The sequence below is a fragment of the Pongo pygmaeus genome, chromosome 1 (genome assembly GCF_028885625.2).
Source record: "Pongo pygmaeus isolate AG05252 chromosome 1, NHGRI_mPonPyg2-v2.0_pri, whole genome shotgun sequence".
Classification (NCBI taxonomy): Eukaryota; Metazoa; Chordata; class Mammalia; order Primates; family Hominidae; genus Pongo; species Pongo pygmaeus.
This window is the reverse complement of record NC_072373.2, coordinates 215,043,733-215,067,003: the sequence shown is the minus strand read 5'-3', so window position 1 is coordinate 215,067,003 and position 23,271 is coordinate 215,043,733. Positions and strand designations below refer to the sequence as shown.

Here is a 23,271-nt window from a genome sequence, read left to right as displayed (position 1 = left end):
AAAACACATATTTCAGGCAGATGAAAGTGATCCCAGAAAGAAAAGTATTAAATGCAAGACGGAAGGAAGAACAATGAAAGTAGTATATATATAAGTGAGCAAACCTAAACAAATGCTGAACTAATGATGCTCCTAAAAGTTGTAAAAGGACTGGCACCTCTAATCCTAGCACTTTGGGAGGCCAAAGCAGGAGGATTGCTTGAGCCCCGGAGTTCAAGGCCAGCCTGTCTTTACCAAAAGAGACCCTGTCTTTACCAAAAAAAAAAAAAAAAAAGTAAAAAGTAAAAATTAGCAGGGTGTGGTGGCGAGTGCCTGTGATCCCAGCTACTTGAGAAGCTGAGGCAGGAGGATTGTATGATCCTAGAAGGTCCAGGCTGCAGTTAAGCTGTGATTGTGCCACTGCACTCCAGACCCTGTCTCTAGAGAAAAAAAAAAAAAAAAGTTTAAAAAGAACTAAAATGCACACCTACAGAATAAAAGTGGAAGAGGAAGTGATAGCAATTAAACTGTTCTCAGGTCCTCACTGTTTGAGAGTAAGGTATAAAGACATTGACTAAATTTAGACTTTGATAAGTTATGTAAATTGAAAGCTATACCACATTTATGGATCAGATGACTCAACATCATAAAAATGTCAACTCTACCCAAATTGATATATTATAAACTCAGTGCAATTCTAATAAAACATACCAACAATTTTTATGGCATTTGACAAATGTAATCTAACATGACAATGGGGCCAGGCAAGATGGCTCACGCCTGTAATCCCAATGCTTTGGGAGGCTGAGGTGGGAGGATTGCTTGAGCCCAGGAATTCAAGACTAGCTTGGGCTACATGGTGAAACCCTGTCTCTACAAAATAGACAAAAATAGCCGAGCGTGGTGGCATGTGCCTCTAGTCTCAGCTACTTGGGAGGCTGAGGCGGAAGGATAGCTTAAGCCTGGGAGGTCAAGGCTGTAGTGAGCCAAGATCGCACCACTGCACTACAGCCTGGGTGACAGAGCGAGACCCTGTCTCAGAAAAAAATAAAATGATGATTTCCAATTTCATCCATGTCCCTACAAAGGACATGAACTCATCATTTTTTATGGCTGCATAGTATTCCATGGTGTATATATGCCACATTTTCTTAATCCAGTCTATCATTGTTGGACATTTGGGTTGGTTCCAAGTCTTTGCTATTGTGAATAGTGCCGCAATAAACATACGTGTGCATGTGTCTTTATAGCAGCATGATTTATAGTCCTTTGGGTATATACCCAGTAATGGGATGGCTGGGTCAAATGGTATTTCTAGTTCTAGATCCCTGAGGAATCGCCACACTGAAATTGGAAATCATCATTCTCAGTAAACTATCGCAAGGACAAAAAACCAAACACCGCATGTTCTCACTCATAGATGGGAATTGAACAATGAGAACACATGGACACAGGAAGGGGAACATCACACTCTGGGGACTGTTGTGGGGTGGGGGGAGGGGGGAGGGATAGCATTAGGAGATATACCTAATGCTAAATGACGAGTTAATGGGTGCAGCACACCAGCATGGCACATGTATACATATGTAACTAACCTGCACATTGTGCACATGAGCCCTAAAACTTAAAGTATGATAATAATAATAAAAAAAATAAAGCCTTGGCTCAGAAGATAAAACTCCAAAAAAAAAAAAAAAAAGAAAAAAAGAAAATGAAAATGGAAGAGCAATGGGCCAAGGATTTACTAGACATCAGTTCACCAGTTTTCTAAAATGATGTATTTTACAAGTCAGTGTGGTATTTAAAGAGACAGAGAACAGGCCAGGCACGGTGGCTCACGCCTATAATCCCAGCACTTTGGGAGGCCGAGACGGGTGGATCATGAGGTCAGGAGTTCAAGACCAGCCTGGCCAAGATGCTGAAACCCCATCTACTAAAAATAAAAAAAAAATTAGCCAGGCGTGGTGGCATGCATCTGTAATCCCAGCTACTCGGGAGGCTGAGGCAGGAGAATCGCTTAAACCTGGGAGGTGGAGTTTGCAGTAAGCTGAGATCGCGCCACTGCACTCCAGCCTGGGCAACAGAGGGAGACTCCGTATCAAAAAAAAAAAAAAAAAAAAAAAAAAAAAAAAAAAAAGAATTTCTGCCCATCAAAAACAGAAAACAAAATCCTACAGTGAAAAGACAAGCTACAAACTGGAAGTAGGTAGTTATAACACATATAACTGACAAAGAATTAGTATCCAAAATAAGAAATAAAAAACAAAAAACTAACAAAATGTCTACAAACCACCCAACAGAAAAACGAGCAAGACAATCTGGTGTTTCCGAGAAGGTGAAATCTGAATGATCAGTAAGCAATGAAAAGATGCCCAACTCAGAACCAGGAAAATGCAAATCAAAACCACATGAGATGTCATTGTACGCCCACCAGATTAGTAAAAATGTTGAAGTCTGAAAATACCATTGTTGAGAGGATATGAGGCAAACGGAATTGTTGAAGGGTAAACTGGGGAAACAGTTTTGGAAACAACTTGGCATTATTTGGTTAAGTTGAAGACGCACATACCCTGTGACTCAACTCCACTCCCAGCTGCAGCCCCTGGAGAGGCTGTGCATACATGTCCCGGGAATGTGAACAGTGGCACTGTTTGTCTCAGCAAAATACTGGAAACAACCCAAATGTCCACCAATAATAGAAAGGATAAATAAATTCTCATACAATGGAACATTATTCATCTGTGAAAATGAAATACCACTCTATGCAACGTGGATTAATGTCAAGGCACTGAAGAAAACAATACGATTATATTAAGTTCAAAAACCTGCAGAATTAAATGGTACATTGTTTAGCAATATAAACACATGGTAAAACTATAAAGAAAAGCAAGAGTGATAAAAGCAAAACGCAGGGATGACTTGGGCCGGGTGAGATCAGGGAGGGGACACAGGGGACTCCAAAGGTCACAGTAAGTTCTTTTTGGAAACTGGGTAATGGGTACATGGAAGATGTTTCTTGTATCCTTATTCTTTACACTGAACACATTCTTTTGTATGGAGTCAACATTTAACAAAAACGATTTACAAAATTAAACAAGTTCTTTCTTACTTTAAATAATGTTGCCATGCATTAATTTGGGCTGCTGACTGAGTCACAGTAACTGGGGAAAATCCCTGAGGGGCCCACATGGCCCCGAGACTACAGAAATGAGAAGTGCTTTGCTCTCTGAGCTCTGGTGATACAGCTTCCCATGGGGCAGGCTGGCGAAATTCAAGTGGAGCCTGCCACTCGGGACAGGAAAGTGACTGCTTAGGCTAATAAGTTCCAGTATAGGAAGTGGTGTGGCTGGGGTGGGGAGAACAGATTCTACTGCCAGACCTTTCAAGACCAGAAGCTGAGTAGGTTTTTGATCTTACAATGAACCCACCAAGCCTGCTTTCTGGCCCGCTCTCCACTCGCAGCGGGAATTCCCACCTCTGAGCCTCTGTCCACATTGCTGTTTAGATATGAGTGAACAACTCTCAATTCTAACCATGCCCTTTGCTTCCTTCGTTTGAAGCCCAGCCCTAAGAACCATCTCTCTTCAATTCATAACAAGCACGTCTGAATCCAAGAGCCTAAGCCCCAGTTTCCTACACGTATCTGTGCTGACTGCATTACTGAGGTCAACCTTAATCACCCTGGGACTGTCAAACTATTGATGTCCATAAGGAGTCTCTGTGCTGGCATTCCACACACACGCAGCAAGGTTCAATGAGCCACAGTACTTACTCTCTGACCTCTATTATTTCAACCATTTAAAAATTGTGGCCACGGGAGGCTGAGGTGGGAGGATCGCTTGAGCCCTGGAGGTTGAGGCTGCAGTGAGCTATAATCCCAGCACTGCACTCCAACCTGGGCCAAAGAGCGAGACCCTGTCTCAAAAATTAAAAAAAAAAAAAAAGCCGTGGCCAGCAAAAGAAGTAGATTATGATCTCCAGGACAATATGTTTTGTACACAAAATGTATTTGGAGTTTTTTGTTTTCATTAAAGTTGAGGTCCCTCCCTACTGTGATGTCAAATGTCAAACCCAACAATGGGTCACCCCGCAGGACACCACCCCTGCTCGCACCTGTAATCCCAGTCCTTTGGGATGGCGCAGGTAGGCGGATCACTTGAGCCCAGGAGTTCAAGACCAGCCTGGGTAACATGGCGAAACCCTATCTCTACAAAAAACAGAAAAATTAGCTAGGTGTGGTGGTGTGTGCTAGTAGTCCCAGCTACTCGGGGGGCTGAGTCAGGAGGATCGCTTGAGCCAGGGAGGTCGAGGCTGCGGTGAGCTATGACAGCTCCACTGCTCTCTAGCCTTGGCCACAGGGCAAGGCCCTAATTTGAAAAAAAAAAAAAGTGTTATATGAGGCTGGGTTTGGTGGTTCAAGCCTATAATACCAGCACTTTGGAAGGCTGAGGCAGACGGATTGCTTGCGCCCAGGAGTTTGGGACCAGCCTGGGCAACACAGCGAGATTCTGTCTCTACCAAAAAAAAAAAAAAAAGTTTCCTGGGAGGAGAGAGGGGTAACTTACTTTCCACAGGTACACGCTTGAGAACCTTCTGATTTTTCTACCTTGTGCATGCATTCCCATAGCAAACACTGTTTTCTTCCTAAATTCTGCATATTTTCTTTTTTGACCCTCAAGAGTCCTCTTCTATCAAATAACAGTAACTATGGAGCCAGGGACTCGACTAAGCACTTTACATGCATGACCTTATTAATAATTCCACCCAATAAAGTTATATTCAAGGTAACTATTATCCCCATTTTACAACTGAGGAAACTGAGGGTTAGAAAGGTCAAGTACTTTGCCCAAGGGCATACAGCTAGTAATTATAAGAAGCAAATACGAGCCCACATATGCCTGGCTTAGGAGTTCGTGTTCCTAACTGCTACCCTATACTGCAGGGGTTTCTTAACTGGGGGGGATTTTGTGCCAGGAGGTATTTGGCAATATCTGGAGACATTCTGGGGTGTCACCACTGGAGAAGAGTTACCACTGGCATCTATGGGTAGAGGCCAGAGCCACTACAGCAACCCACCCCTCACAACAAAGACTTATCTGGCCCCAAATGTCAGAAGTGTCAAGGTTGAGAAACCCTGCTATACTGGAACAAGACAAAAAGACAGAGAAACCATCTTCTGACCAAAACTCTCACAGTTAAGGTCAGAATTCACCATGTCTATTTCCCATATGACAGCCAAATGCCCAATAAACAAGAAGCATGCCCAGCCCTCAATCACATGGAGTTTTCTCCAGCCCCAAATGCCAGTTCCTCCTCAGCCAATCAAGACTGATCATCCACTCATCCGACATTTGCTGAGCGCCAGCTGTGTGCCAGGAAACAAGCTACACAGTGGCAGTACCAGGATAAATAAGACCCTGTCCCTGCATCCAAGATGCTGGCGGTCTCATGGGAAGACAAGCAAGGAAGCCTCGGATCATAATTGAGGTGAAAATGTGTTAATAGAGATCAAAAACAGGATGCTAAGAAGTTGCAGCGGAGGGGCTCCAAACTCACTTGGGTTGGGGAACTGGGAATGGCTCAGAAAAGGCTTCCCAGAAACATCTGAACTTGAAGGAATTAAACAGGCAGAGAGAATCCTCAAAACACCCCTTACCAGATCTCTCAGGATATGGTCTCTGAGTATGCAAGTTTGATGACTTTAATTAGAAAGCTTGGGGGAACTCTCCCAGAAAACAGTGGGGGCACAGAGTAGCCCTTGACCCTCCATGCACAACCTGGATAGCCCCTGCCACAGGGCAGGATGGCAACCTGGCTTCCCCACAGGTTTGGGCCTCCCTCAACTTCAAACCTGACTGGCCTCCAGCTTCCAACCAGCCTGTACCTTGCAGCAGGAGGTAAGTAACATTTCATAAATGTCCACTATACCAGGCGTTCCCAACCCCTGGGCCACAAACCACTACTGATCCGTGGCCTGTTAGGAAGTGGGCTGCATGGCAGGTGAGTGGCGGGCGAGTGAGCACGCAAGTGAGCGAAGCTTCAATCTGTATTTACAGCCGCTCCCCATCACTTGCCATTACCACCTGAGCTCCGCTTCCTGTCAGATCAGCAGCAGCATTAGATACTCACAGGAGCTCAATCCCTATTGTGAACTGCACATGTGAAGGATCTAGGTTGTGAGCTTCTCATGAAAATCTAATGCCTGATGATCTGTCACTGTCTTCCATCAACCCCAGCTGGGATCGTCTAGTTGCAGGAAAAGCAGCTCAGGGCTCCCACTGATTCTACATGATGGTGAGTTGTACAATTATTTCATTATATATTACAATGTAATCATAATAGAAATAAAGTACATAGTAAATGTAATGTGTTTAAGTCGACCTGAAACTACCTCCCACCCCCACCCCTCAGCCCCCTTTCTATGAAAAAATTGTCTCCTACAAAACCGGTCCCTGGTGCCAAAAAGGTTGGGGGGTGCGGGCCGTGCCACGGCTGGTGGTCCCAGGTGCACGGGGGCCGAGAGGGCGCGAGGCAGTAGTGTGGGGACTCTGGGTCCCAGAGGCCACCCATGGGGTGGGAGGTATGAGGCCGCTGCCTGCCTGGGCCTTGGAGGGTGGGGGGAGCAGGGCAGGGAGATGATAAATTGACCATTATCTCAGGATGTCTCTTTCTGGCCGCCAGTATCTTCGCCATTGCCAGCATCACCAACCCAGACTGGCTCAACACCAGGGAGTCTGTGGGAGCACTCGCTGTGGGCCTTGTGGGACAGTGTCAAACAACCCATGGACGAGAGGGGATGTGCATCCCTCCCCCGCTTCCCCTGGAGTGGGTCACCATGCTGTTTTTTATCATCATGGGAATCATTTCATTGACTGTAAAATTCCCCTTAGACAGAGGCAGCTAGGACTCTGGAGTCAGGTGTGAATCTGCCCTCCCATTGACTGTCACATGTGGTTTGCTGGTGGCTTCCCACTGGGGAAGAGAAGCTACAAAATATGTTCGATGGATAGCATTCACTGGGATGATGCTTTTCTGTATGGCTGCCGTCATATTGCCAATAGGATTTTACATCAATGAAGTCAGATGTCAACCTTATAAATTACCCAACAACACAGTAGTTGGGTCATCATATGTACCTTTTGTCTTATCAATTTCTTTACAATAGTAGGACTTCTATTTGCTGCCAAGTTTATTTACCAGGCTGATAAATGTCTAAATTGCTTGACTCTCACTTATTTTTGGAGGGTGAGGAGGACAAAGGTGAGACATCTGAGCAGCCCTCATGGGAAGAAGCTCAGATGAAACTGATGCTGAGAAGAAAAAAAAAAAAAAGTTTTCATTTGCTCTCACAGTGCACTTTGGACTTAAAGAAGAAAAAAAAAAAAGAAAAAAAAGAAGAGCCTTTTTATTTTATTTTTGAGACAGAATCTCACTCTGTCACCCAAGCTAGAATGCAGTGGCATGATCTCAGCTCACTGCAACCTCCGCCTCCCGGGTTCAAGCGATTCTCCTGCCTCAGCCTCCCAAGTAGCTGGGACTATAGGCATCCCCCACCACACCCAGCTAATTTTTTTTTTTCTCTTGAGATGGAGTCTCGCTCTGTCACCCAGGCTGGAGTGTAGTGGCGTGACCTCAGTTCACTGCAACCTCCGCTTCCCAGGTTCAAGTGATTCTCTTGCCTCAGACTCCCGAGTAGCTGGGATTACAGGTGCCTGCCACTGGGCCCGGCTAATTTTTGTATTTTTGGTTGAGACAGAGTTTCACCATGTTAGCCAGGATGGTCTCGATCTCCTGACCTCGTGATCCACCCGCCTCGGCCTCCCAAAGTGCTGGGATTACAGGTGTGAGCCACCGCGCCCGGCCAGGAGAGCCTTTTCCATAACCAAATACAGACAATACTGACTAAATCTCCTGAGCATATTCAGGCAGTCAGGTCTGCACTGTGATAGCAACCTAGAGAAGGAGAATGCTTTCTACTGAAAAGCATGTGGCCCTTTGTGACTCTGTTGTTCCATTTTTAATATCTAATGATTCATTAGAGGGAAAAAAAAAAGTCTAAGTAGTTATGTATCATGGTGGACCAGAGGGATGCAAGAGAAGTTCATGTGGGGCTGGCCTCACCTCCTAAGAAATCAGTGTTCACAACTTCCTTGTAATAGTATGAGCCTTTGGCACCATTACTGCACCAAGAAGCCAACAGATCAAAACTTGTTTGCTAAAATATATGTAAAAATTCTGAAATTCCCTATTCTGTGTGTATGAAAAAAAAAAATCAGACACTAAGACACATGTTTTGGGTAGGTAGGTGGGTGGGTGGGGGAAATTTCTCTCTCTCTGTATATATATATGTATATATATACACATACTATATATATATACACACACACACTATACATATATACCCTATATATAAAAAATATATATTTTGCTGACAGAAAAAAAAAAACACGAAAAGGTTGGGGAGTGCTGCAGCAAACCCTGTGAATTACCTGCCTGACCTCATGTAATTCTCCAAACAATTCTGTCAATTACCTGCCTGTCCTCACGTCATTCTCCAAACAATTCTGTGAATTACCTGCCTGACCTCACGTAATTCTCCAAACAATTCTGTGAATTACCTGCCTGTCCTCACGTCATTCTCCAAACAATTCTGTCATCCCTGTTTTACAGATGAGGAAACTGAGGCTCAGTGATGAAACCGAGTAAAAGGGCTTGCTGTCTGATGTGTCAGAAGACAATCTTGTGATTCGGAAAATTAATAGTCATTTTTTTTTTTTTTTTTTAACTCTCTGGGACACAGTTTCAGAAGGAACTGACTGTCAGGACACACAGCCACTCAACGGGAGGGCAGATTCACACCTGACTTCAGAGTCCTAGCTGCCTCTATCTGTCCAAGGGGAATTTTACAGTGATCAGTCCAAAATGTGCGGTTTGCAACATCTTCACCCCCTCCGGAAAGCCTTCCAGCGCCAGTGCATCCTCCCTGTGTGCACACGCCCTCCACCAGCCCTCCAAGGTATTTCGTGCATTGCATTGTGAGGATACACATGGCTGGGAGCATCTGCTCCCGGGATTCAGTTTTACTTGTGCCAGCATCCCTAGCACCCAGCACAATGCCTGACCCACGTTGGGCACAGAAACAATGAATGGATAAAGAAGCCTGGCCTCCCTGGGCCCAAGCCCTGTAAACCTACCCAAAGCCAGAGCAGCCTGCCTTGGGGACTCAGTGGGCCTCCCCTCAGGCTGGGATCACACCCCCAAGACAGTAATCCAGACAGACTGAGGACAGAGCAGGTTCTCTCAGCCAGCTTTTTCTCCAGCACTGAAACAGTCACAATCCGTTCTTTAGCTGTGCACCAGATGCAGGAAGTGGCTTATGTTTGAGAACCATGTTGTACAAAAATGCCTCCTTAAACATTAGAACCTTAAAAGGAATGAGTGTGTGCTCGCTGCTCTGTGTCCCTTTTTGCCCTAGGGAGATCATACATGATGGCAAGAGCTACAGCAGCCAGCTTGGACCATGAGATGGAAGCCTAAGTTTGAGCAAGAAAAGCCACATTATCAAAGGAATCCTGCTCCCAGATGATCTCACAGAACACAGCAAGCTGCTCTACCAGCTCTGGACTGCGTACTTCCAGAATGTTAAGGAGCAAGGAATAAACTTCTGTTTCCGCCACTGTAGATTTCACCTAACTAAAGGTGTGAGCATTGCCCAGTGATCATCCACTCTGGCCTCTCTCTGTAGGTAAAACAATAACAGTAATATCAACAATTTCCCAACCAAACTGTAACTGGGATTTTGTCATTACTATATAATTTTGAACAAAAGGCTATCAGGAAAGAATCATTTGAATTATGTTGAACCTAGAGAAGAAGGACAAACTGATATGATTTGTTTCATCCTTGAGTATTACAGACATACCTCAGATTTCCAGACAGCCCAGGCTACTCTTTTCTGACAGTTTGCCTGTGTAAACTCCAGCTTGGATCCCCTCGTCCGGGTCATTACCTGAATCAGTGACACACAAGTGGAAAATCTGATGAGAACCTAAAGGGTACCTGCTCCCTCAGAGCTGCCTTTTCATGCATCCATCAAACATAGACAAACACAGAGTGCTTAGCACAGTGCCTGGCCCAAGAAGTGCTGAATAAATGGCCTGCTCTGTGCCAGACAACATGCTGACACTGGGACACAAAGATGCACAGACTCAGCCTCAGGCCCTGCTCTCAAGAACTCCAGCTCAATGAGAGACAGGACACAATGTTAAGAAGCACAAACTACGAGGTTTGTGTCCAAGCATTATTGCAGCATTGGCACTGCTCTGGGATATCCTGGACACTTTGTTTCTCATTGCATACCCTACCCTAGGTGAGCTCATCCTCTCCCATGACTTCAGTGAGCTTTGATGGTGATAACTACTAGACCACCGCTGAACAGGTGCACTTGAATGTTCTACAGGCATCCAACTCCAACATGTTCAAAACTAAACATACCTGCCCTCCCCCAAATCTGCTTCCCGTACTGCTCCCTATCACACGGAGCAGCATCCAACACCCATCAGTCAAACACTGGGGTGATCCTGACTCCTTCCTGCCCCTAACTCTCATCAAACTAATCACCAAATTGTGTAAATTCTATCTCTAAAACCATCTTTCCTCACTCTCTGCCTTTGACTCACACCTTTATTTCTCACTTGGATTATTCTAGCAGGCTCTTAATTGGCCTACAGGCCCACTCCCTTTGATACATTCTTCACTTAGCCAGAGTGATCTTCCTAATCCACAAATCTGATTCGTGGCTCTGATTATAGGCGTGGTTGCACATGCCTATAATCCCAGTACTTTGGGAGGCTGAGGTGGGAGGATCATTTGAGGCCAAGAGTTCGAGACCAGTCTGGGCAACATAGTGAGACCCCATCTCTACTAAAAATTTAAAAAATTAGCCAGGTGTTGTGGTGCATGCCTGTAGTCCCAGCTAGTTGGGAGGCTGAGGCAGAAGGATCACTTGAGTTCAGGTCGAGACTGCAGTGAACTATGATTATGCTGCCACTGCACTCCAGCCTGGGTGACAGAGCAAGACGTAGTCTCAAAAAAAAACAAAAAACAAAAACAAAAAAAAACCTGATTCTTTTATTTCAGGCTGGAAATAAAAGAATCCTCCCACCTCAGCCTTCCGAGAAGCTGGGACCACCAGAGGTGTGCTCCACCATGCCCGGCTATTTTTTTTTTCCTTTCTTTTTTTTTTTTTTTTTATAAAGATGGGGTCTTGCCATGTTGCCCAAGCTTGTCTCAAACTCCTGGGCTCAAATGATCATCCCACGTTGGCCTCCCAAAGTGCTAGAATTACAGAGTAAGCCACCGCAGCTGGCCACAGATCTGATTCTTAAATGGCTTCCCATTAACCTAAAGTTTAAAGTCCTTAACTAGGTTTACAACGTCCCCTAAGACCAGACCACAGCTTGCTGCTTTTTTTTTTTTTTTTTTTTTTGAGACGGAATCTCGCTGTGTCGCCCAGGCTGGAGTGCAATGGCGCCATTTCGGCTCACTGCAACCTCCGCCTCCCGAGTTCAAGCGATTCTCATACCTCAGCCTCCCGAGCAGCTGGGACTACAGGCGAGCGCAAGCACGACCGGCTAATTTTCGTATTTTTAGTAGAGACGGGGGTTTCACCATATTGGCCAGGCTGGTCTCGAACTCCTGACCTCAAGTGATCTGCCCGCCTGGGCCTCCCAAAGTGCTGAGATTACAAGCGTGAGCCACCGCGCCCGGCCCAGTCTGCTTCTTTATTTAGCCTGATCTCTCTCTCCTCTCTCTCTCTATGAAGATGAGTTTGCTCACAAACTACACCCTTAACTGAGAATACCCGTTCTCCTGCCTCACTCCGCTAAGCTTCCCTTAGATCTTAGCTTTCTGGGGGACAGAAGCCTCCCGGGATTCCCCCTAGGCTGAGTGATGTGTCTCTACTCCGTGCTTCAGAGGAAGGAGGGCTTTCTGCCCTCGCAGCAGTATCAGAATTGCTGATTTACCTGTATGTCTCCCACATTGGTCTCTGAGCTCTGGGTGACGATGGTGATACAATTAATAACAGAAACAAACACACAGCATTTACTTTGTACCCATAAGTGTTCTAGGAACCTCATTTCCCCTTTATTACAATCTTAGGAGGCAGATTTTATTATCATCTCTGCTTAAAGGATGAATAAACCCAAGCAGAGAGAAATAGCCAAAAGTGCCTAAGGTCACAGCAGGGAGTGGGGATTCAAACCCCGCTGCTGGGCTCCACGGTTCACACTCCTAACCACTACTCCAGGATCGAGTCCGCCCGCATCACTCCCTCTAGCTTCAGCGTCTCTCAGGTGCTGAACCACCGTCCGTAGGACGAATGAATGAATGAAATGATTTTATACAGGGACAGCGTCGGCCTCCTCTCTGTCAGCTCCTCCTAGGCCCGGACAGCCCCGCTCCCTCCCGCCCCGGCCGGCCGACGGGAGCTGCCCCGGCACTGCGCTCCCTCGCGACTGCAGAACGCCCACCCTCGACAGCGCGCGGGGTCAAGGGGCGGTGACAGCCGGGCGGCGGGGGCGGAGATGCTACCAGCTGGGGTGTCATCCAGCCCGGGAGGTGACACGCGCCCTCTCGCCCGGGCGGTCGCTCTGGCCGCCCACTCCCCGCCAGCACGCCCGGCGACGCCCCTCGCCCCGCCACCCCACAATCTCCCGCCCGGCGGTGTCCCCTCAGCCCCGTTGGCGTCCCATTCCACTTCCCTCCCCTCCCCCACACAACCGTCACCGGCGTCCCACCGCGCCCCATCGTCCGCCGCCTCCGCCCCGGCTCCCGGGACTTCCCCGGCCCCGGGCGATTGTTGACCCTCACCTGCCATGTCCCGGACCCCACCGCAGAGGGAGGTGCATCACGGCCGCGAGAAGGCCGGGGACGGCACTCCAGAGAAGACAAAGGGCGCCGCCATGTTAGAGTCGGGCGGAACCGACCTCGCAAGCTTCCCGGCTGCAACTTCCGGCGCATGCGCAGCGTCCTCGCAATGCGAGCACCCATAGACAGACGCATGCGCCTAGCTATCCAAAAGTTCCACCTTACAGTGCTTCTGCGCTGAGAGTTGTCCTCATTGTACCCCTGCCTTGGTTTCTCTTCCAAATGTAACAGTAACATCACGTGTTCAGCTCTTACTGTGTGCCAGGCACTGTGTTGAGCGCTTTACATGCATTGTCTCTTTAAATCCTCACACTAATTATAAGATAGTATTATTCTCCTAGTTTTAAAAAAGGGAAAACAGACTCAAAAAGTGTAAATGAATGTCCGTGGTCACATATCTTGTAAGTGGTGGACCGGAGATATGAATCTACTTGTGGCTTCAAAGCTGCAGATCCCAATTGTGTTTTTCTACCTTCTAAACCGAACATTATCCCCTTCCCTGATTATCTTGGACGTGAATAAAGGTGTCTGAAAAACAAAAGTGTCTGCAGACTTGCACGGCCCCTCTGTGGCCCCTCTTCTACCTTTTTGGTAGCTCTAGGCCACTGACTTCTCCACTTTCTCACAGTCTGAGGGCTTTCTCCTTTATTTACTTCTAGGCCTGCTTATTTTCCATAATCTATAATTTTAACAACACTCTTGCCACTACTCTAAGCTCTTTTGCTCCCTTGTCTTTTTGTCACATGGATTTGGTAAGAATACCAACGCTGTGTGAATCTAAATGCACCTTTTCTCTTTGTTAGCTCCCAAAGAGCCAAGCACAGCTGAAGAAAGTATGCAGTGGGGTGACTGTTCCCTCGAGATTCATGTCCACTAGCCTTCAGTGGGACTGCAACAGACGCCAATCTGGCAACTCACTTCTGTCTTCACAATGGCTAGAGAAACAAAAAAGCCCAGCAGTTGACTTCACCCCCTTCTTGCCTTTTTTTTTTTTGGAGACGGAGTCTCGCTCTGTCGCCCAGGCTGGAGTGCAGTGGCGCTGTCTCGGTTCACTGCAAGCTCCGCCTCCCGGGTTCACACCATTCTCTTGTCTCAGCCACCAGAGTAGCTGGGACTACAGGCACCCGCCACAACACCTGGCTAATTTTTTGTATTTTTAGTAGAGACGGGGTTTCACCATGTTAGCCAGGATGGTCTGGGTCTTCTGACCTCGTGATCCACCGGCCTCGGCCTCCCAAAGTGCTGGGTTTACAGGCGTGAGCCACCGTGCTCGGCCGTCTTTCTTTTCTTTCTTTTTTTTTTTTTCAGATGGGGTCTCGCTATATTGCCCGGCTGGACTGAAACCCCAAGGCTTAAGCATCCCATTTCAACCTCCCCAGTAGCTGAGACTACAGGCGTGTGCACCCACAACTGGCTAACTTCACCCGTTCTTTTTAACTATATTTTTAATTTTTATTTCAGTAGTTTTTGGGGAACACATGGTGTTTGGTTACGTGGATAAGCTCTTTAGTGATATTTCTGTGATTTTGGGGGACCATCACCCAAAAAATTTTAAAATTTGAAAATTTTAAAATTAAAAAAAACATTTTTTAAATCATAGTAAGAAAACTTAACATGAGAGCTGTCCTCTTAAGAATTTGTTCTTTCTCTTCAACTTTTATTTTAAGTTCAAGGGTACATGTGCAGGATGTGAAGGTTTGTTACATAGGTGGTAATATATGACCCATGTTTACTTTAGGTTGAACTAATGTTTGGACTTAACATTTAAATGTATTATTGGCCAGGTGTGGTGGCTCATGCCTGTAATCCCAGCACTTTGGGAGGCCAAGGCAGGAGAATTGCTTGAGACTGGGAATTGGAGACAAGCCTGGGCAACATAGTGAGACTCCCCCTCATCTCTACTAAAAATAAAAGCTTAGCTGGGCATAGTAATGCACGCCTGTAATCCCAGCTACTTGGGAGGCTGAAGCAGGAGGATCATTTCAGCCCAGGAGTTTGAGGCTGTAGTGAGCTATGACTGCGCCACTGCATTCCAGCCTGGGTGACAAACCAAGACCCTGTCTCTAAAAAAAATGTTTTTTAAATGTATTACAATTAGGCCCTATATGTCAAAGGGTCTTTTCAGGGCGCAAAAGCATTCAAGTGCACAGCCTCTGTAAACTGGCCAGGGCCAGTCCCTGGTTGGTGGTCTTCTTAGCTGGAGAAAATTATCGAAATCACCTTCTTTGTCCAAAGCTGTAGTTATGGTTGGTGGAACAGGAGTTCCAGTCAGCCTCTGGATTACGAGCTGAATTACGAGCTGAATGAGTCGTAATTGTTTTAATACTGTTTATCTAGAGGCAAGTACTCGTTTAGCTGCTAGAGAAAAAGAAAAACCTTGTGGCAATTGAACATAGTTTATTCTTTAAGGTAGAAGTGCATGGCTTAACCCTTGCCTGGCACAGCCTTAGGTCCTGTCTATAATTTGGGATTTTATTGCCACAGTCTGTTCTGTCAGTCTTACTGTCTCTATTTTAACTTTAACGCTCATCAGTTGTTATGTCTAAAACACAAATAGGGCCAGGCATAGTGGCTCACACATGTAATCCCAGCACTTTGGAAGGCTGAGGCAGATGGATCGCTTGAGGTCAGGAGTTCGAGACCAGCCTGGCCAACATGGTGAAACCCTGTCTCTACTAAAAATACAAAAATTAGCTGGGCGTGGTGGTGTGCACCTGCAATCCCAGCTACTCGGGAGGCTGAGGCAGGAGAATCTCTTGAACCCGGGAGGCAGAGGTTGCAGTGAGCCAAGATTGTGGCACTGCACTTCAGCCTGGGCGACAGAGCGAGACGCTGTCTCAAAAAATAAATAAATAAATAAATAAATAAATAAATAAATAACACTAATAAGTATATCAAGGTGTGTTGTTTTAGTCCGTTCTCACGCTGCTAATAAAGACGTACCCAAGACTGGGTAATCTGTAAAGGAAAGAGGTTTAGTTGACTCACAATTCAGCATGACTGGGGAGGCCTTAGGCAACTTCCAATCATGGTGGAAGGGGAAGCAAACACATCCTTCTTCACACGGCAGCAGCAAGAAGGAGAATGAGCAAAAGGAGGAAAAGCTATAAAACCATCAGAAAGGCCAGGCGTGGTGGCTCACACCTGTAATCCCAGAAATTTGGGAGGCCAAAGCGGGTGGATCACTTGAGGTCAGGAGTTCCAGGCCAACATGCTAAAACTCCATCTCTACTAAAAATAGTGAGTCTCCATCTAAAACAAAAACAAAAACAAAACAAAACAAAACATCAGATGTCCTGAGAACTTACTCTCTCTCACTATCCTGAGAACAGCAGCATGAGGGTAATCACCCCCATGATTCAATCACCTCCCACCGGGTCCCTCTCACAACACATGGGGTTTATGGAAACTACAATTCAAGAGGAGATTTGGGCGGGGACACAGCCAAACCATATCACATGTCTAACCTCCCACCGTGTTGTAGCTGGGAACTCAGTCTCTAAGGTTTTTCTGGAGTCCCCTTAGCCAAAAGGAGGTCCGTTCAGTTAGTGGGGGACTTGGGATTTTATTTTTAGTTTACAGTGGAATCATGCTGGATTTGTCCTTCTGTGATTGGCTTATTTCACATAGCACAATGCCCTTAAAGTTTATCACTGTCGTCAAATTTTGCAGAATTTCTTTTTTAAAGGCTGAATAATATTCTATTTTATGTATATATCATATTTTGTTTAACCATTCGTCTGTCGGTGGAACCTTGGTTGGGTTGTTTCCACATTTTGGCTATTGTGAATAAATGCTACAATGAACAGTGGAGCACAAATATCTCTTCAAGATCCTGATTTCAATTCTTTTAGATAAAGACCCAGAAGTGGGGTTTCTGGATCCTATGGTGGTTCTATTTTTAATTTTTTGAGGAATCCCCATATACTGTTCTTCATAGTGGCTGCACCATTTTGCATTCCACCAACAGTACACAAAGGTTCCAATTTTTCCACATCCTTACCAACACTTGTATTTCACCTCTTCTTTTACAGGGAGAATAATAGCAGATCTGTTAGGAACCTTCTTGTCTTCCCAATATTAAGCATACAAATCTATTCCTGGGTCTATCTGTGTTAGATGTGATCAATCAGGACTCAGCATCCATTCTTTCCAGAATCTAAAAAGCTAAAATGTATTTCCGCCAGGCGCAGTGGCTCACGCCTGTAATCCCAGCACTTTGGGAGGCCGAGGTGGGTGGATCACCTGAGGTCAGGAGTTTGAGACCAGCCTGACCAACATGGAGAAACACTGTCTCTACTAAAAATAAAAAATTAGCTGAGCGTGGTGGCACATGCCTGTAATCCTAGCTACTCGGGAGGCTGAGGCAGGAGAATCACTTGAACCCGGGAGGCGGAGGTTACAGTGAGCCAAGATTGTGCCATTGCACTCCAGCCTGGGTAACAAGAGTGAAACTCCATCTCAAAAAAAAAAAAAAAAATGTATTTCCCAGACTCAGCTGCAATTAGAATCCCAGATATGGATGGGTTTTGCCAGTTAGTGGGATTTAGAAGAAGGAAGTGAGGCTGCAGCCATAGTCTTGCTGTTTTTGGCTGATATCTGCTGTCAAGCAAGGTCATGGCTGTTTATAATTGCACCATAGAGCTTCAAATAAGAAAAGATTTGGGGTTTAAATTCTTGGCTAAAGGCAGGGTCAGATAACCTGGGGTCATTCCTGACTACTGCAATAGATGTATCATCTCTTATAGCCATGGCGCTTATGTAGCCAAAAAATGAAGAGAGTTCATCCCATGGGTTGCTGATTTGTAATGTAATTGTTATGTATGCTGTATTCACAGCCTGACCAGGTGCATGGAACAGGAAGAAGTGGCTCTCAGGAAATGAAATAGGGATGTTTGGGTGGATGCGGATGATTTTGTGTTCCCTGACTACCCATATCCAAAGTCCAGTGAGATTCCTTTGCTGATAGAAGCAGCCCCTCCTTCCATCTGAACAGGCTGATTCTGCTTTCTCTGGGGAGTGTGTAATGACCTCACCTGGGGAAGTTATTTTGCAAGAGGAATCTAATTCTCGTGAACACTCCACTGCCCATTGTTTGTTTCCAGATCTATAATGAAAGTCAGATTCCAGGATGAGCCAGGAGACAGGCACAGAGTCTGACCAAGGAGGATATGGCTTCTACAACAAAATAAAACAATCAAACAAACAAACAAGCCTTAGCTAAGTAAGTGAGCTGAAGCCTAGGGAATATGGGTGCTACCTCAGAGAGGAAAGAATATAACATTTGGCTGAATTTATCGATATAATATATTACAGAGATTTGGGGTTTTAAAGTTCCAGCTGGAAATGGTTCTAACAGGTCAACTGGTTGATTAAAATCTGGATCAACAGTGGCCTTTATAAAACGAAGTTGAGTGGAGATGCCAGAAACTGCTTAGAATAGTATAGAAGAGGAATCCAAGAATTTGCACTTGATGGCTGAGACAGGACAGGAGTTAAGTATACATGTGCTGATTGAGTGAGTGAATGATTACAACTTGCCTGGTTTCTCATCAGGTGCCATTGATTCAGTTATATGACTAACCAGCTCCCTCAACCCCAAGCTTCTCCCCTCCAATATTCTTGCCCCACCCCACCCTCAGTCAGCCACCAAAATGACACACAGCTCCCCTCACCATCTCCAGAGTCTCCAGCCTAAACCTCATCCACTTTCTACTCTAACGCCCCCTCAAAGCTCAGTTACTATTCACATGTGGGCAACCCTGCATTTTCCCTATAAGGACAACTTTTTAAGCAGTTGGCCACTCTGTAGACATAAACTTGAAGAAGTGTACATAAACCTTGTAGACTTAAACTTGAAGAGCTGTTGATAGACGAATGGTTGTTTATACAATTTACCAACTTGATTGCACAAATCTTAAAAATCACAAATTATATAACACAGCAGCGTACCAGTTCATAAATATTGCTTTTCTTCCTCTGTTTACTTGTCGTGAAATGGTTTTCTTAACTCTTCCCAGAAATCCTTGGCATATATTTTTAGTTCCCATCTATTTTGAAAATGTTATAAATTACACAAAAGTGAAAGTAATAAGACATTTTCTCTATTTCCATCATCCAGATTCAATAGTTAAGTTTTGCTACATATTCTTAATATATTCTTCCTTTCTTTTTTCTCTTCTTTTTGAGATGGAGTCTCACTCTGTTGCCCAGGCTGGAGTGCAGTGGTGTGATCTTGGCTCACTGCAATCTCCACCTCCCACATTCAAGTGATTCTCCTGCCTCAGCCTCCTGAGTACCTGGGACCACAGGCATGTGCCACCATGCCCGGCTAGTTTTTGTATTTTTAGTAGAGACGGTGTTTTGCCATGTTGGCCAGGCTGGTCTCAAACTCTTGACCTCAGGTGATCTGTCCGCTTCAGCCTTCCAAAGTGCTGGGATTACAGGCGTGAGCCATTGCGCCCAGCCTGAAGAAGTATTTTAAAGCAAATCCCAGATCATGTCATTCCACCGTGCATGATGATGATACTTCAGTGTGCAACTGTAAACAAGTTCCACAATGCTCTGATCATGCCTAACAATATAAAGAATTATTCTTTGGAATAACTTAATATTCAGCCATAATCAAATTTTGCTAATTGTCTCCAAGTGTCTTTTTATGATTGCTTTGTTCAAATCAGGATCCATACAAAGTCCTCCCACCACAGTCACAATTGTGTGGTGGTGTTTTTAAAATTGTCTTTTGAGTCACTTTTATTCCAAAGTCATTCCTTTCCTTGTTTTTTGTTTGTTCCCTTTTGTTGCCCTGATGCAGAAATAGGAACTGTTGTCCCATAGAATTCCCACATTCTGGAATTCTGTTTGCTTCCTTATACTGTCATTTAACTAGCTTCTCTGTCTCCCTGTTTCCTGTAAATAAGCCCTCAAGGCCTGAGTAGATTCAGGTCTAACTTTTTATTATTTATTTGAGACAGAGTCTCACTCTGTCACCCAGGCTGGAGGGCAGTGGTGCAATCTTCTCTCACTGCAACCTGCACCTCCCAAGTGCAAGTGATTCTCATGCCCCAGCCTCCCGAGTAGCTGGGTTACAGGCACGCGATACCACGCCCAACTAATTTTTGTATTTTTAGTAGAGGTGGGGCTTCACCATGTTGGCCAGGCTAATCTTGAACTTCTGACCTCAAGTAATCCACCTGCCTTGGCCTCCCAAAGTGCTGGGATTATGGGCATGAACCACCACACCCAGGCCTGGGTCTAATTTTTTAAAATTTATTGTCATTATTATTTTTTAGAGGCAGGGTCCCATTCTATCACCCAGGCTGGAGTGTGGTGGTGTGATCATGGCTCACTGCAACCTCAAACTCCTGGGCTCAAGCAATCCTCCTGCCTCAGCCTCCTAAGTAGTTGGAACTACAGGTATGCACCACCGTGCCTGGCTAATTTTTTAATTATTTTTTTATAGAGACAGTGTCTTGCTATGTTGCCCAGGCTGAGCACGAACTCCTGGGCTCAAGCAGTCCTTGAACTTTGGCCTCCCAAAGTGCTGGGATTCCAGGCATGAGCCACGAGGCCCGGCCCAGATCCAACTTTTTTTGGTAGGAGCATTTCACAGGTTTTGCTGAGTGCTTCCGGGAAGTCACATCATGGGCCCCCTTGGGGGGTCTGTGTGGCAGCAATCTGACTTTCCCTTTGGGAATTTCCCCATCAACCTTCCAAGCAATGGGTTTTTCTTTTGAAGATCTCTGAGTCATTGATTTCATTAGGGGTTGTAAAATAATGCATTTCTATCATTCTTTCCACATCTATGAGCTGGAATTCTTCTGTAAACAGGAATTTCCCCACATCAATCAGGGTTACGTGGCTACCTGAAAATATAGTTCATTGAGGAAAGGCAGGATAGAGCTTATTTCCTTTCTTAAAATACAACAACTTTATAGAGATATAATTCACATACATACAATTCATTCTTGTAGAGTGTACAGATCAGTGGGTTTTGGTATATTCAGAGTTGTGCAATCATCACCACTAATTTCAGAACAGTTTCATTATTCCCAGAAGCATCTCCATGCCCATTAACAGACACTTCCCATTCCTTCCTCCCCTCTCAGCTCCTGACAACCACTGATCTGCTTTATCTCTATGAATTTGCCTATTCTAGGCACTTCCTATAAATGGAATCATACAACATGTGGTCTTTTGTGACTTGACTCCCCTCCCCTCCCTTCCCTTCCCCTTCCCTCCCCTCCCTTCCCCTCCCCTCTCTTCCCTTCCCTTCTCTTTTGAGACAGGGTCTCACTCTGTCGCCCAGGCAGGAGTGCCACTGGCACGATCTCAGCTCACTGCAACCTCCCCATCCTGTGTTCAAGCAATTCTCCTACCTCAGCCTCCCGAGTAGCTGGGATTACAGGTGCACGCCATCACACCCGGCTAATTTTTGTATTTTTAGTAGAGATGTATTTCACCATGTTGGCTGGGCTGGGCTGGAACTCCTAACCTTAAGTGATCCACCAGCCTCGGCCTCCCAAAGTGCTGGGATTCCAGGTGTGAGGCACTGCTCCCGGCCACTTGATTTTCAAGGTTCATTCACGCTGTGGCATGTGTCAGTACTTCAGCATTTTTTTATTGTCAAATATATTCCAATGTATGAATACACCACAGTTGATTTTTCAGCCGATGAACACTTGGGTTCTTTTCACTTTTGCTATTATTAATAATGCTCCAATGAACATTCATATAAAGGTTTTGATTTTGTTTTGTTTTTGAAACAGGGTCTCATTCTGCCACCCAGGCTGGAGTGCAGTGGCACGATCTCGGCTCACTGCCACCTCTGCCCCCTGGGTTCAAGCAATTCTTGTGCCTCAGCCTCCTGAGTAGCTGAGACCACAGGCATGCACCGCCACAGCCCAGCTAACGTTTTCTATTTTTAGTAGAGTCAGGGTTTCTCCATGTTGGTCAGGCTGGTCTGGAACTCGTGACCTCAGGTGATCCGCCCACCTCGGCCTCCCAAAGTGCTAGGATTACAGGCATGAACCACCGTGCCCAGCCAGGAAATATGTTTTTACATATACAAGTTTATCTATTATTTCTTTCACTTTGCCAGATAAATCATACTATACATTCTGATGTGCACCTTGCTTTTTGTAGTTCATAAAGTATCAGGCAATGTTTCCATATTAGCAAATAGAAATCTACATCATTCCTTTTAATAGCTGAATAGAATATTAGCTTATGACTCTCACAATTTAATAAATTCCCTACTGATAAACACTTTAGTTGTTTTCTTTTTTTGCTATTAAAAATATTGCAATAAGCATTAATATATACAGGCACCTGCCACTACACCAGGCTAATTTTTGTATTTTTAGTAGAGACAGGTTTTTGCCATGTTGGCCAGGCTGGTCTCAAACTCCTGACCTCAAGTGATCCTCCCACCTCGGCCTCCCAAAGTACTGGGATTACAGGCGTGAGCCACTGCGCCCTGCCACCCATATACCCTGATGGGAAACAAGTGAATTCAAATTCCAGGAGACATGTGAGTATCCACTACAAGAACTAACTTTCTTTTGAAGTCATATACTTAATCTTAAAAACCCAGGCCGAGCACAATGGCTCACGCATATAATCCCAGCACTTTGGGAGGCTGAGGCGGGTGGACCACTTGAGGTCAGGAGTTCGAGACGAGCCTGGCCAACATGGTAAAAATCCCGTCTCTATTAAAAATACAATAATTAGCCAGGCGTGGTGGCAAGCACCTGTAATCCCAGGTACTCGGGAGGCTGAGGCAGGAGAATCACTCAAACCCAGGAGGCAGAGGTTGCAGTGAGCTGAGATCACACCACTGTACTCCAGCCTGGGCAATGGGGGGAGACTCCATCTCAAACAGAAAAAAATATTTTTAAAAAACTGTTCACATTTTGTAGTATATCCATGTCTGTTCTTTATTAATCAACGTATTAAAAAATAATAAATTACTCAACATTAAAATTTCATCTCTTTAGGAAGATGCGCCACATTTATCCCAATGATCCACACATTCTGTGCTTACCTTTAGCTTGGGTACCTCAGCTAAAGGAGTGTGGTTCTGATCTATCTCCTTTATTATAGGTATAATCCAGTTACCGAGAATGTGACTATCAAGAGCGAAGGCACTATTCAGTTCAACTTCATGCTTGTTTGATCCTCAAAAGATTCAAACAATGAATCAAAGAAAGGAAAGGGAGCTAGCATCAGCACCGATGATGCCAGTGATCCAACTACTAAAGAGTTTAAAGCTTTAATTTAAAAACTTTTAGCTGAGAATGGTTTAGAAAGCCTCATGTTACTACTCCTCCTCAAATCTGGCTCTTTATCGGTAGCATTCCT

The 23,271-nt window shown here is 45.3% G+C and overlaps 1 protein-coding gene across 2 annotated transcripts in view; it reads right to left on the bottom strand.

Moving 5' to 3' along the window:
• The window catches only part of ZBTB17 (zinc finger and BTB domain containing 17), a 35,101-nt gene extending 22,063 nt beyond the window's left edge, over positions 1-13,038 (bottom strand). The window contains exons 1-2 of one of the 2 annotated variants that reach the window (XM_063659255.1): positions 12,853-13,038; positions 9,902-9,988 (exon numbers count right to left, since the gene is read on the bottom strand). The gene's annotated coding sequence lies outside the window, so the exon portion shown is untranslated. The remainder of the gene's footprint in view (positions 1-9,901; positions 9,989-12,852) is intronic. The other variant, XM_054436860.2, reaches the window with a different exon arrangement.
• Positions 13,039-23,271: the final 10,233 nt, after the last annotated feature.